This window comes from Schistocerca cancellata, chromosome 6, assembly GCF_023864275.1.
Source record: "Schistocerca cancellata isolate TAMUIC-IGC-003103 chromosome 6, iqSchCanc2.1, whole genome shotgun sequence".
NCBI classification, from domain to species: domain Eukaryota; kingdom Metazoa; phylum Arthropoda; class Insecta; order Orthoptera; family Acrididae; genus Schistocerca; species Schistocerca cancellata.
Genome location: NC_064631.1, coordinates 75,375,074 through 75,390,198, shown reverse-complemented (window position 1 = coordinate 75,390,198; position 15,125 = coordinate 75,375,074). Strand labels below are relative to the sequence as shown.

Genomic DNA, 15,125 nt, shown 5'->3' with positions numbered 1-15,125 from the left:
GAGATGCTACAATGGCAGTATATCAAGATTTACATAAGTCTGAATGTTGTGTTATCGTCGGCGCACGAGCGATGGGACACGGCATCTTCGATGTAGCGATGAAGTGGCAATTTTCCCGTATGACCACTTCAGGAGTGTACCGTGGATATCAGGAATCCGGTAAAACTCGAAATCTATGACATCACTGAAGCCGGAAAAAGATCCTGCAAGGATGGGGCCAACGACGACTGAAGTGAATCGTTCAATGTGACAGAAGTACTACCCTTCCGCAAACTGCTGCAGAGGCCTACTCGTGTACCCTTGATGACTTCATGACACAAACTTTCGCGCCTCGCCTGGGCAAGTCAACACCGACAATGGACTCTTGAAGAGTGGAAACATGTTGCCTGATCGGATGAGTCTCGTTTCAATTTGTATCGATAGGATGGACGTCTACGGGTATGTAGACAACCTCAAGAATCGCCGGACCCTGCAGGGGAGGCTGGTGGAGGCTCGTGGAGACCCTGTCCGTGTGGGGCGTATGTAGGTCTAGTGATATGGATCCCCTGGTACGTCTAGATACGACTCTGACAGGTGACACAAACGTATACATCCTGTCTCATCACCTCCACCCATTCACGTCCATTGCGCATTCCGACGGACTTGGGCAATTCCAGCAGGACAATGCGAAACACCACACGTCCAGAATTGGTACAGAGTGGCTCGAGGGAGACTCTTCTGATTTTAAACACTTCCACTGCCCACCAAACTGCCGAGACATGAACATTATTGAGCATATCTCGACCCCCTCGTCCTCTTACGCACGTATGGACAGTCCAGCAGGATTGATGGTGTCATTTACCTCCAGTACCACTTCAGACAGTAGTCGACCCTAAGCCACATCGTGTTGCAGTAGTTCTGCATGCTCACAGAGGCCCTATACGATATTACGCATGTGCCAGGTTGTTTAGTAACCAATGAAGATTTGCTGCGTGGATTCACTAATCAAAGTGCTCTAAACCACAACGTGACTAAAAGAAGCTTCGTACGAAGGGCGACCGTCAACAATGGGACAAGAAGCGCGCTACATAACGGAGGGAACCGAGACCTTACAGCCAGAACCCCACCATAACGTCGGTAGAATAGCCTTAAAGAGCTCGATAATACATAGCTACCGCAGTCCATTACTAACCTATGGCATTAGAAAAGAGGACACAGAGAGATTGTGCTGGCAAGATCGAGCCGACGGCAAACTTGTCGCAAAGTGTGTTGCTCGAACCACTCTACCACACTCCTGGCCTTTTCACATAGCGCATATTGTTGTTGAAAAATGCCACAACCGTCAGAAGACATAATCATCATGAAGTTGTGCACGTGGTCTGCAGTCAGTTTATGATACTCATTGGGCGTCATGGTGCCTTATATGTGAATGTTCACCAAATCACAATGAAACCACCACCAGCTTGTGTCCATCCCACAGTACAGGTGTCAAGGAACAGCTCACCTAGAAGACGAAGCATTCTTGCCCTAGCATCGGCGTGATGAGGAAGGTACCGGGTTTCATCAGACTATAGAACGCTCTGGCATTGCGCCAACTTCCAGTGCCGATGGTCATGTGCCCATTTCAGTCATAGTTGCTTATGTTGTGTTGTTAACATTGATGCATGCATGGGTTGTCCTGTAAAAGGAATGAGGAGTTGGTAGGTTGCTCGAGGGTGTTGGCACCACTTCTGCATACACAAGTCAGATATTTCCCGCAAGTTCCTGAGAGGGCAGGGGGGGGGGGGGGGGAGGCTCTGACACCACGTTCAGTCACATCCCAAATGCGTTCGATCGGGTTCAGATCTGGCGAGTTCGGGAGCCAGTACATTAACTGGAACTCGCCACTGTGTTCCTCGAAACATTCCACCCACACATCAGTGTATACGCGTTCCAATTACTTTGGATCGAATGACACTTCAGCAGCACGTAGCATGAGATAACAAGCAAAGCGGTAAAGTGGAGTGTGACAGGAGGACACCGTTATTACACTTGATTTAGGCCCACTGACGTTGTCGCTGTCTTGAAGACTCAGACCTTACTGGAATGGGAAGAGATGTGGTAGTTACTGCATTTCACGAAGATACGACAGTGTACAATAGCACAGGCTCCTATATCTAAAAAGTATATTATCTCAAACTAGATAATCTAACCAGCAAAAATCGGAAAACTTTCCATCAAATTGATACACGGATGTTACCCATCACACCTGTACAGCTTGAAAAGTCTGGTATCTGCATGTTACGTTTCTCACGCAGTTGAACTCTTCGGTACCATCTACATGACATTTGGGGTACTCAATAATCGAAACGTAGTGGAAAGTCCTTGATACATTATTACTCAATGTCGGAATTTGTCTGCCCACATGCATTACAACAACGCTCTGGCAGTTAAGCACAGCGGAGCACGTTATTCTAGCTAGACTTTTGCAAAAAGTGGACATCCAGCTGCAAACGAGCTATGTGGACACCTCTGGGGTTTGTACCAAATGCAACGTTTATCTGTCAAGGCTCAGTATTTTCACGTTCCCTTTACGTCGCGGTTATGGATATATGAAGAACAGTCTTTAAACTATTACAAAACTGCAGTGAAGACTATGTCAGTATGTGCAACGACCGTCAAACATGTTTTGTTGTCATGCAGATGCTGAATGAATGTGTGAATAAAAGCGAGCATTCCTTGAGCAGGTTCATCACGCGACACCCGTCAGTGGTGATACCCCCTTGTCTTCTGTCTCGATAAAGGTTCTACAACCGCGGTAAACGTGGAAACACTAATCTGGTGCTCAGCTGTCAGAGAAGATGCTTCTGTTCTTGCTTATCGCTGCGCGCGATGAGATCGCATCCCCGCTTCTCTGCTGGTGAGTCGCCGGCAGGTCTCGCAACCTCGCAGACTGGTCACTCTAAACGCCGTTGGCCGGTATCGCTGCGTCACTCGCGCGTTTTGGTCGCAGGCGAGCAGTCGTGTGGATCGCGCGACGTACAGGCACTAACTGGTTTCGCACCGAAATACATGTTTCGGAAAGTCTTTTCCTCCTTTGAGCTTTTTCTCTTTGTAAATCAGTAGTGCTAAGAGTTCGCGATATAGAAACTGCAACAGAATACATTTGCTGAACCGTGACTAGTAAAACAACTTAGCTGCGTCCACCGATAGAAAAATTATTGTTGTTTCATTTTATTTTCCAGGGTTCACTGGGAGCTCATATTCTCAAATGACATGTAAGTACCAATTATTCGTGAATAGTAGATGACCACAGTGATCAACGTGGACACAGAGCAGAGGTGGAGGACGAGCAGGGGTGGTTGTGTCACTGGTGACTTGACTGGCGTAGAAGCAGTCAGTAATTGGCACTGACATTAGGGAGATTCTCCTTTAACACCCGACCGTATCTGTGTTCTTGGTGATGATAGTTTATTAAAACATGACAGACTTCAGACAGCTTAACTGGCGTCATGTAATGATCGATGTCGCGAGCACGATCGTATAGGTCTGCAACTCGCGGTCCACGAGATATGTCGGTAGTGTCATGATACAGACGCTGTTAATCACTTTAGTAGTAAATAACAACCAGCATGATAGACGGACGTACTTCGTTAAATTGTTTAGCCACAGCCTGGAGGAATTTTCACACAGCAAACTGCCCATGTTCCAATCCTGGTTCGGCACGCACTTTTAACCTCTCAGTAAGCTCAGTAGTTGCCATAATTTGCAAACAGAGGTCTACAGTAACAAGGGTTTTAAGCGAGAATAAAATGGTCGAGTTAACTGCGGTCCGGCAGCGGTAACCCAGCGGTTCTAGGCGCTTCAGTGCGGAACCGCGCGACTGCTACGATCGCAGTGTAACGCTGGGCGCGTGGCACACGATACTCCTTGAAGCCTATACTATGGTAAGTTGACGGGCTTCACCTTACGAGTAAGGATTTTTGTATAGATACTGACCGCGGGTGCCTGGATGGAGGCAAATCAGACTTACACCCATTCTGTAATAACAATGATATGTCAAGCAAGTTCGAAATGCAACTACACGTCAGTACGGACAAAAAACAACACGGGAGATGCTACCGATTTGTTAATAATACGGTCGCCAGCCTAATTAGGCATTAACTGAGTTTCTTCCCTGTACAAGTTGGCAGATTTTCGTGCAAAGCAACAAGTAATAACACTGCATAATATGGTAAATTTTAGAACTAGAAAATCTATTGAACTGATAGTTTCCCTTTCTGTACTGATAGGGAAAAACCATAAATACATAACACCACACTATAATGTTTACTACAAAACTTCGTACTGTCTATTGATCTGATTAAAATCGGGCATAGGTTACCCTAGAAATAGTAATTTCGAGCCACAAACAAAATGTCAATTTAGATAAAGATAAAACACTGACAAATTTTGGCTTTTATATTGACTTTAACTTTGCTGGTCAAATCAATTTAAAACACTTCAGAATTCAAATGAATAAAAGGGGGAGAGGGGGACCCTGAAACTGTACTAAAAAAATTGATTACTGAAATTATCAGGCGTTCAAGATTTCCAATATATGAGTTACCACTCTTTTTATCTTATTTCCTACTCATTTAAATACCTTTATATCTGTCTCGAAATAATTAAACTCCATTACTAAATCAATATTAAAGTTATCTTCCAACTTTGTCAGACCTTCGTTATTCATTTACTGGTTCATTAACAAAACAATTCTTTAAACACCATTCTAACATAGTTAGGTCTGCAGGTAATTTTCATTAACACAAACTTTAATTTTTCATCTCGGGACACTCGGATTGCACAACATTTGGAGAGGACCCTATCTAGGTTAGTTGTGAGGATAATTAAATGATAGGAAAGTTCTGGTAAAATTTAAGTTGTTATTGAACAGTATGGAACAAAATTAACACTGGTCCATACGAATACAGTACTAAAAGTTTCAACCTGCTTGTATCGATGCGGCGGTTGGCGGGCGGCGAGATGGCGAGGCACAGAGCACACATACAACCACAGCTATGGCTCTTGATGTATTGGCACTTTACTTCTTCTTAGCGTCGCAATATTTTTCCGGTTAGTGCCTATGGAATTTTGCCATGCTGTATGGGCGTTGGAACGGCATACCCGAAGCTCAATGAAACTACGTCTTCCAGGAGAGCCTCCTCGATCTAGAACGTGTGGCTCAGACCAATGCCCAACTCCAACTACCACTGCTGAGCCCGTTATGCCGTGCAGTGCTCGTGCGCATTTTCCCGCGCTCGCCTGCCATCCACCTTTTACCGCTCCCTTACAGACAGGGTATTCACCCGAGGTTTTGCATTCTACATATCCTAACACATTGCCTACGTACCGAGCGAGGTGGCGCAGTGGTTAGCACACTGGACTCGCATTCGGGAGGACGACGGTTCAATCCCGTCTCCGGCCATCCTGATTTAGGTTTTCCGTGATTTCCCTAAATCGCTTCAGGCAAATGCCGGGATGGTTCCTGTGAACGGGCACGGCCGATTTCCTTCCCCATCCTTTCCTCACCCGAGCTTGCGCTCCGTCTCTAATGACCTCGTTGTCGACGGGACGTTAAACACTAATCTCCTCCCCCCACATTGCCTACGTATGGACCAGACGCACAGTTACAATTTTAAACATCTTACAACAGTTTCAACATTTGTTACATTTCAATTCTATTACAATATTGCTTGACATTTCACATAAACATTAATATTCACATTGACACTTGTTTACAGTTTTCTTAACACAATGACATGAAACAAAAAAAGAAATGAAATCAGAACATTAATTACACAAGTTTATCGAAAAATCATAAGAAAAAAAATATATGTACAATAGGACAGAGTCGTTGTTGTTACAGCAGGTTCGAATCCTGCATCGGGAATGGCTGTGTGTGATGTCCTTAGGATAATTAGGTTTAAGTAGTTGTAAGTTCTAGGGGAGTGATGAGCTCAGATGTTTAGTCCCATAGTGCTCAGAGCCATTTGAACCATTTGAAGTTAAGTGCGGCCTTGGATGGAAGACCGAGACAGTTGTTGTGCTATTTAACACACCTGACTGCTGTGACCGAGCCCGCATCTCGTGGTCGTGCGGTAGCGTTCTCGCTTCCCACGCCCGGGTTCCCGGGTTCGATTCCCGGCGGGGTCAGGGATTTTCTCTGCCTCGTGATGGCTGGGTGTTGTGTGCTGTCCTTAGGTTAGTTAGGTTTAAGTAGTTCTAAGTTCTAGGGGACTTATGACCACAGCAGTTGAGTCCCATAGTGCTCAGAGCCATTTTTTTTTTGCTGTGACCGAAGCAACAGCTCACAGAGCTGCGGAAAAACTCACAGAGAAAAGTTTCAAAGTAACGGTAGTGCAACTACTTCAGACACTGTTGTTGGACATCAGTAGTGCAACTGGCTGCTGCAGTGTGTGCATATGACGACGAATGTAATGAAAGGCTCTTTTATTCTGACGAAACACACCCGCAGTTAAAAGGAAACGTGAATACGCAGAAGGAACTCGGTGTAGTTCCCATCAGTTATGGCAGCAGCCCGTTATTGACGTGAAAACCGGAACGTGGTGTGCGATTAGCGCAGTATGATATTCTTCCATCAATCCTTAACTTCGGGTAGATGTCTCAACAATTTACAGCGATCTTTCTTCGGAGAACTAACACTAACGAAAAGACCAACGGGTATTTCACGCAGGGGAATGGTCGAGCTAATACTCCCAACGTGTCTACGACACAATACCAAGGGAAGGTTTCGATGACGGATTGGTCGGCTGGAATAGTCGTTCTACGGCTTTGGATCCATGTGGTTTTTCTCTGTGAGACATGTTAAAAGAGAAGCTGTACGCAAACAACACCCACGCTCTCGAAGAGTGTTTGACAATGTGTTTTGAGGGTGTCAGGCTGCAGCAGCTAATTCTCTGCAGACGAGGTCTCCCTTAATATCGCAAAAATCATACACAGACACATGAACAGAATTTTATGTAATTAATAGATTATCACCAGTAATTAATGTGTGATATGATCAGGACTCAGCAAACAAGGCACAATAGGGCGAATTTTTGGATGTAAAGTCTGAAAGGCAGGAAGCACCTTTTTGACCTTTGCCAACAGACGATTTATGCAAATTTTGTTCGTGATGCAATATCAAGTTGAAAATAAACAGATCAACCACTTAAAGTACATTCCGCATTTTCATTCAGTAGTATGTTATGGTATAATTATCTATTGTAACCCGTCAGCTGGGTAGAAGGAGCTCGGGATAAAAAAAAAAAAGAAACAGAGAAAATAATGTGCGACTTTCACCCACAACTCCATTGTAGGTTTCTCTTCAAAGAGTTATGTATTTTAAGCCGACAGAATCTGTATTCACTGAAGACACAGGTCATCAATAATTCTTCGAAGTTTGGGAAGAGTAGTAATGTCCACAGATATGACACAAGAGGGAAAATATGACCTTCGTTACTCATTACTACAGCCCTACAGCTTTACATCCTGAAGGGCGTGCTTCTGAAGATATAAGGGCTGGGAAGTTTCGACCTCTAGATATTTCGAGTATATTGCAGAGCATTCGAGTGCACTCGAGAACATTCCACAACATTCTAGAGTAATCGAGAGCGTTCCACAACAGTCAGTCACTGTTGGGAATTAGTGGGGAGAATTTAGGAGCTGGTTCCTCGCTGCCATGTACTTCACTGCCACTGCTGCAGAGTAATTTCATTCGTAGTTTCCACTTCTCCAGCCACCTGGACAAACACTTAGTTCTTTTTTGTGCTTGTGCTTTGATTGGTGTTCAAGGCGGAGTCCATCTCCATGCAGTGCAGCCAACCATGAGAAGCAGCCGTCATCAGCATGCCACTTTGCGCCGTACTGTCGGTAATATCGCAGCTCTGGCGTGTAGGGTTTGAGCTGGTTTATCAGCCACAAAACATTCGAGGTCAGGTCTCTCAGCAGTGACATTTGAAGAGCCGCTTTGCGTACTTAGGTGATATCATGGTATTGCATCCAGTTAGCCTGATGTTTATCGTTTTTACGCATTTCACCTGTTCCCTTTGCTGTCCCTTCTCATGGCAGGGAAGTACACTAGATTCCATGCAGTGTCGTTTGTAATAGGTTGATGCCAACATCTGTACAATGTTTGGTTTACATTAAAATACATGAATGTCCCTTGTACAAATTCATGAACAACTCTGTGCTCCATTTAAAAAATTGTAGTTGTAAATTTTTAGGATGGCACTTATCTGTTAAACTGTCACTCTCACCAGAATCCTTTCTCCATCATCATTTCTGGAGGGGAACTATGATTGCTTAATTTAACGAAAAGGTATGTTCTTACCAACAGTTGGTTTATACTCAAGGGAATTTGTGGTCTTTTGTTTCTTATTCACTGATCACTATGTGAAATGTTTAACTTCAAGCACTGAAGATGATCATTATGTGATCGAAAATACATTTTACAGTTAATGAATCAACAAAATTACGGCCAATGCTGACTTTCCTTATTATTTAACGAATAAATTATACGAGAAGCTACCCACCCTAACATTGGCTTTATATCAGGGTCATTATAAGATTGTGCTACACAATTTGTGCACATTCATTACAAACCCACTTGGGTACGATTTGCGTAACATCGTGATTCTCCCCCTTAACTTGCATTATCAGTTAAGGGTCCAACGACACCAAACGATATCTACTTTCCAGGCACGTCGTGTTCCGTTGTGCAGACGTCTGATATTATCAGTCAGTCAGAATGCAGCATGGTATGTATCACTGATAGACAACCATTCCATTAATAGTCTGTCTGAGGTCATAGTGTTAGAAACAGACATATTGGTAGAGCTAGTGACACCACAGAGAACTGTGTAAGCACTACCGATTTCTAACCAAAAATACTGTAAATAAAACAAATACCACACCGCAGCATATAAACCACCACTACGTTACTACATTATGGGGCATCACAGTAAAAATGCGTCTGCCTGCAGTAGGTGCTCGATATTTCTAATGCTGGATCCGGAATATGGTACGTCAGATAATACTGTTCAGGCTGATTCCAGATTTCGGTGCACGTGGGGATACTGTTCAGGGCGGATCCGCCTATGTAAAATCTGGGATAATTCTTGGGACGGGTCTGTATGTGCAGTAATTCCACGTTGTTATTCGGTGTGGATACATCGTCGAATGATCTGGGGTAGCAACTAAAAGGTGAATCGTCCCACATTAGGTTCAATGCTGCCGCCGTTGCCGATGCGAACAATGCCAGTGGCAGGAGGTGATGGCGATCTATGCTAACACCCAACACGAGAAATGGCGTAATTGTGTTAAGGGTGTTGACGGCAGAATAAGACTAACATATTGCCTCCAAGAGCAATCCGTGTAGATGTAGCTGAAGAGGGTCCTAATGTATAATAGATGACATCTATCCAGACTATCACACAGGAATTCCAAACTGCATCAATATCCACTGCAAGTACTATGACAGTTTGGCGGAAAGTGAGAAATCTTGGATTTCATGGTCGAGCGGCTGCTCATAAGCCACACGTCTCCCGGGAAATGCCGAACGACGCCTCGCTTGGTGTAAGGAGTATCAACATTGAACGATTGAACAGTGGAAAAACCTTGTGTGGTGACACGAATCACGACACACAATGTGGCGATTCGTTGGCAGGGTGTGGGTATGAAGAATGCTTCGTAAACCTCGTCTGCCAGCGTGTGTAGTGCCAACAGTAAAATTCGGAGGCTATGGTGTTATGGTGTGTTCGTGTTTTTCATGGAGGTGGCTTGCACGCCTCATTGTTTTGCGTGGTATCAAAACAAAAGTATACCATAACTGCATCATTATCGATTCCAGTGGCGTGCCTTAAAATGAAAAAAGGTGAAACGCGTCTGTGAACATAAAATACAATGCAGCAAGAGAAGGCGTTTTTTACTTACGAATCAAATATGCTGTGTAACATTCGATGTTATGCACATATAAGAGTGCAGACTCCCTCTCTCTCTCTGTCTCTCAGGGGCGAGCTGTCATTATGAATAATTTACAAATTAAGCACCAAACATGCAAATGCAAATAAATATTCAAGACACACTGATCATCTGCTCCAATAACCAATCACTCACAATAAAAAGCACAAAAAGACTGACACATTTGCAAAAGAATTAAAAGATGTCTTTCTTTTTGCCTAATTATTTTAGAACACTTGTTTTTAAAATGTCTTCAATTAAATTGCACCTTTCCCACCAATTTTAGGTTTCTCGTCATTTCATTACATAAAACTTTACCAACATCAACGCGTTTCCGAGCTGCCCAAAATGTGCTAGCATTATGTGGCAGCATTTATTCATAGAGCATAAGATTAATGAGCTCTTGGTTTAATTCGTCTCCTAGAATGGCTACCTACAATTTGTACACTAATGTTCAGAACAAACAGCACATCTTCAACGACTAGAGATAGGACGTTCATAGTCTCATGATATGTACATTAGTATGTTCTGTAGAAATTAGCAATTGAGTCACCTCAGTTCAGCATGTGTCCATCATAGGACCTGACGACTTGTCCTACACATGACGCAACAACGCGTATAAATGCGAATGGCGTCCTATGGTATAGTCGTTTATGCTACATTCACCTGGTTCTAAAGTTCATCTCTTGTCGTTGGCGTTGGTCACAGCATGGCACCTGTCGTTTCACCATACCCCACACATTTACGATTGGCATGAAGTCTAGCGATCTTGTGGGCCACAGCAAAAAAGGGGGAACATTCTGCGACACTAAGAAGACATTTGATCATGGAGCAGCATGTGATCGTGCACTGTCTTGCTGAAACATAGGGTATGGGATGTTGTGCAGAAAGGGTATGGCAATGGTTCGCAGGACGCCATTGGCGTAGATCACACTGGTCTCAGTGCCCTGGACACGCACCAGCTGTGATTTGTGGCTGTACCCAAAGTACCCCACACCACAAGGCCTTGAGCAGGCGCTGATTGTCTTGTGTGAATGCGGTCACTGTGATGCTGCTCCCACTGCCTGCAGTGAACCAAAATGCGGCCATCATTATCAAAAAAACAGAACCTGGATTCGAACGAATACACTACCTGATGGTATTGCCGTCTTTCATGCTTCTCCGCATTCGTCATAGGTAGGCAGAGAAGAGGACGACGAGCATGTAACCCATGCCTTAATAAACGGCGACGGACTGTCATCCCTGGTAGTGTACGATACGTTACACTGTTCCACCGTTGCGCTAGAGCAGATCTGTCCCGCAATGCCATTTGGATGAGGCGTCAATCTCCTCGGGGGTGTGGTCTGTTCTGGTGCGGCGTGACCCGTCTCGTCGTGTTCTATGGTCTTCCCTGAACTATTCTGCCACAGACCAGCTGCACTGCCGAAACACTTCATCCCACACAAAAAACCTTGGCACTAGTTCGCAGATTCAACTGAGCGAAGACGTTTTCAAACTGACTGGAGGTAACAGTTTTTTCAAAATTCACGATGGCTCCGTTTTTGACGTAATAATCCCGGCGTTCCATTGCGTAGAAGCGGGGAAAATTTTCTGAGAAAAGGGAACTGTTCTTGCGTGAGAGGGTGGAGGGGGGGAGGGGCGGGGAGTCATCTATACACTTTACACGTTGAGATCGAAACCACAAAAGAGACAAAGGGATTTCCTGTTTGATCTTTTTTGCTCCCAGAAAAAAGTCGAAAACCATACTCCATGCTGCTGTGCTTATTAATAATGGAGAAAATGCCCAGTGCATAAACGGTAATGAAGTTAACTGACTACATATCAATCACTACAAGGAAGATGCTAGTATACCAATGGAAATGTTGAATGTTTTTAACCAGCAGGACAGAACCACGAACTATTTCAAACTTTGGCGTAGAGTACGCAAGTAAACTCCCCAATAAATCAAAAACATCTGAACGTATAAAGGAGGAAGCAGTAAATGTTACATTTGACATTAAAGAACAATTTCATTGCCCAGTCCCTTCAGGAAAAAAAAGATAGATAGATTTACACAAAAGGTAAAAAGATATTGCAATAACGAATTGGGTGACATAAGATGATGTTGAAATCATGGCTTTATTATAAAAATAATTGAGTGAGCATTTAAAATGGATAAAATAAGATGATATGTTTAATCATTTTATCCAGTAATGTTGACGCACCAGGTTAGCCGAGAGCGCGCTAATGCGCTGCTTCCTGGACTCGCGTGGGCGCGCTTGCCCCGGATCGAATCCACCTGGCAGATTGACGACGAGGGCCAGTATGCCGGCCAGCCTGGACGTAGTTTTTAGGCGGTTTTCCACATCCCACTAGATGAATAACTGGTTGGTCGCCACGTCCCGCACAGTTACACGACTCTCAGATGTTTGAAAGCATTCGCACTATTTAATGGCTTATACTAGACGCAGACAGCAGGAGTACACGAATTCCGTCCTGGGAGGTTCGTGGTGGAGACAGGAAGGGCCTCCGCCCACTCTCCGACACTAACATTGCCAAATCCATAGTGACAAGGCCGACGCCATGTTGAAGTGAGACAAGGGGCAAATGAAATGATGATGATGTTTTTATCGAGTAATGCTGTAGAAAGGAACGAAGGTGAAGGTAAAAAGAAAAATAAAAAGCCAGAAACAAGAAAAAATATTTAAAAAAATACTGAGCATGCCTTTGTATTAGCCAGTCCTAAAAATGGACAAAATGTGAAAGGGATTGTTCCTATTGAAAAACGGTCAGCAGAGGATTGACCACTATCACAGCTTTCATTGACGGTCGGTATCGTCACGGCTAAAATATTTGTCCTAGGAAACTCCACGTCGACGTAACAGGTCGCAAAGCCCAAGGTCGGGAAGCCCACGACACCGAATGATTTCGTAACGGGCGCGGCTCGCGGCATCTCTGAAGTCGAACACGGCGTGGAAATAAATGTGATTGTTATTCCAGGCCTTATTACTGACAAGCTCAACTATTTTCTTCAAAATCATGCTTATACATCAGAACTGCTGACAAAACCTTACACTCACCGCAGTTGGTATAGCCGGCCGCGGTGGCCGTGCGGTTCTAGGCACTTCAGTCCGGAACCGCGGGACTGCTACGGACGCAGGTTCGAATCCTGCCTCGGGCATGGATGTGTGTGATGTCCTTAGGTTAGTTAGGTTTAAGTAGATCTAAGTTCTAGGGGACTGATGACCTAAGATGTTAAGTCCCACAGTGCTCAGAGCCATTTTTGAGCAGTTGGTATATAACAGCCACTCACACGGATCTGTGTTGAGTCCCCTTTTGAATAAGGTGAATGCACGATATATTGTAACGATCTTAAGCATGTTTCTGAAAGTACAAACGTGTGCCGGTTATATGTGCCACTCGATTAATCTGAGGGTGACACTTCTATGACTGAATCGCAGATTAGGCAGTCTCTTTGTCTGAAAGAACAAAACCATTCGTAGTCAAGCTGTTATTAACTGTCCAGTTCTAGTCTTCACAAGGAAGTACTGGACTATAACAACACCAACGGGTCAGCCACGCCATTTTACAGTTTAGCGTAGAGTTCGGCTAAATTGCTGGCGCCGTTTGTTGACTGAGAACTGACGAGGCGCCTACATCTTGAATGCATAGCAATCGAAGCTGGACGGTTACTTGTCATAGTAAGGGCAGCATCTCAGGTGTCGAGGTTTTAGTTTTATTTACGCTTTACTGTGGCATTATACAGTCGTCGTCTAGTTATCGATGGATATTACGTATATGGTAGTGCCTTGAACTATTTACTAAGCGAGACAGAGAACTGAGACACCGTCTTTATTGTGACTGATTCTAGAAGCACTGTAGATTTACTAGAAGATAATGAATGGACCCCATAGTGAAAGCGACATTTCTCTACAATATAGACGTCCACGAATAGTTTGAATCAAAGGGCACAATGGGTCAAGTGTAAAAGTCGTGTGTGACAGGAAGTCACCGATTCTTTACTTTAATACCACTGACGATGTCTTTGCCTTGAAATACCAGACATTACTGTAATGGAAAGAAATGTGATAGTCGCTGCAATTCCAAAGATACGACTCTATAGATTAGTACATCCTCCTGCATCTAGAAACCATGTATCACTCAAGCTAGAAGATTGAAACTTCAAACATCTAAAATACTTTCCATCAGTTGGGACCAGATGTTACGCGTCACAGCTGTACAACTTAAAAGTACAGAATTTTCGTATTCCGAGGAACCTCGGAACATCTGCGTAGTTTCTATCAGAACTAACGTTTTTAAATAAAGTCTCAGCACTTTCAACTTATTCCGCGCTTACAGATATATGAAGAGCAATTTTTAAACTATTATAATACTGCAATGTAAACTATGTTAGTCAGTGCAACAATCATTAAATATATTTTGTTATCTCGCAGCGCAGAAATAAATATGTGATTCGTTGAGCAGTTTTTTCACGCGACACTCGTGAGTGGTGAGATTCCATTGTCTCCTGTATCGACAATGGAGCTACAGCCGGGGTAACCGCGGAAACACTAATTTGGTGCTAAGCAGTCAGACAAGATGCTTGTTCTCGTGCTTATCACTGCGCTCGACGACGTCGCATTCGCGATTCTGTGCTGGTAAGTCGCCGCCAGCTCTCGCATCCTCGCACACTCGTCACTCTAAACGCTGTAGGCCGGAATCGCTGCGTCAGTCTCGCGTTTTGGTCGAAGTCGAGCTGTCGTGTGACTGGCGAGGCATACAGGCAACAATTGCTATCGCGTCTCGAAGTTCTTACATTCACTCCGAAATACATGTTTCGTAAAACCTTTCGCTCCTTTGAGCTCTTAGTATTGCTTATTGTTATTAAACCTAATTAAAATGCATGTTCTTCTCTTCTCTATTTCAGGCTTTTATGGCAGCTGATACTCTCTACTGAAATGTAAGTACCAAGTCTTTCTGAATAATAGAAGATAAGTTCTTTTAGTTATATATGTTACGTATAATGGTTTACGATAGCTCGTCAGTGCTCGCAAAGAGGGGAGATACAGATAAGATCGCCAACCACAGTGCTCAGGGTAGACACAGCGCAGAGGTAGAGGGTGGGTGGGGGTGGTCGTCTCACTGGTGACGTGACTGACGTAGAAGCAGTCCGTAGCTGACTCTGA

At 44.1% G+C, this 15,125-nt stretch overlaps 1 long non-coding RNA gene across 1 annotated transcript in view; it reads left to right on the top strand.

The window, feature by feature from the left end:
• LOC126191489 (uncharacterized) overlaps positions 1–15,125 on the top strand; it is a 93,306-nt gene that overhangs the window by 46,243 nt on the left and 31,938 nt on the right. The window contains exon 2 of the long non-coding RNA XR_007538358.1: positions 14,867–14,899. This is a non-coding gene — a long non-coding RNA (uncharacterized LOC126191489). The remainder of the gene's footprint in view (positions 1–14,866; positions 14,900–15,125) is intronic.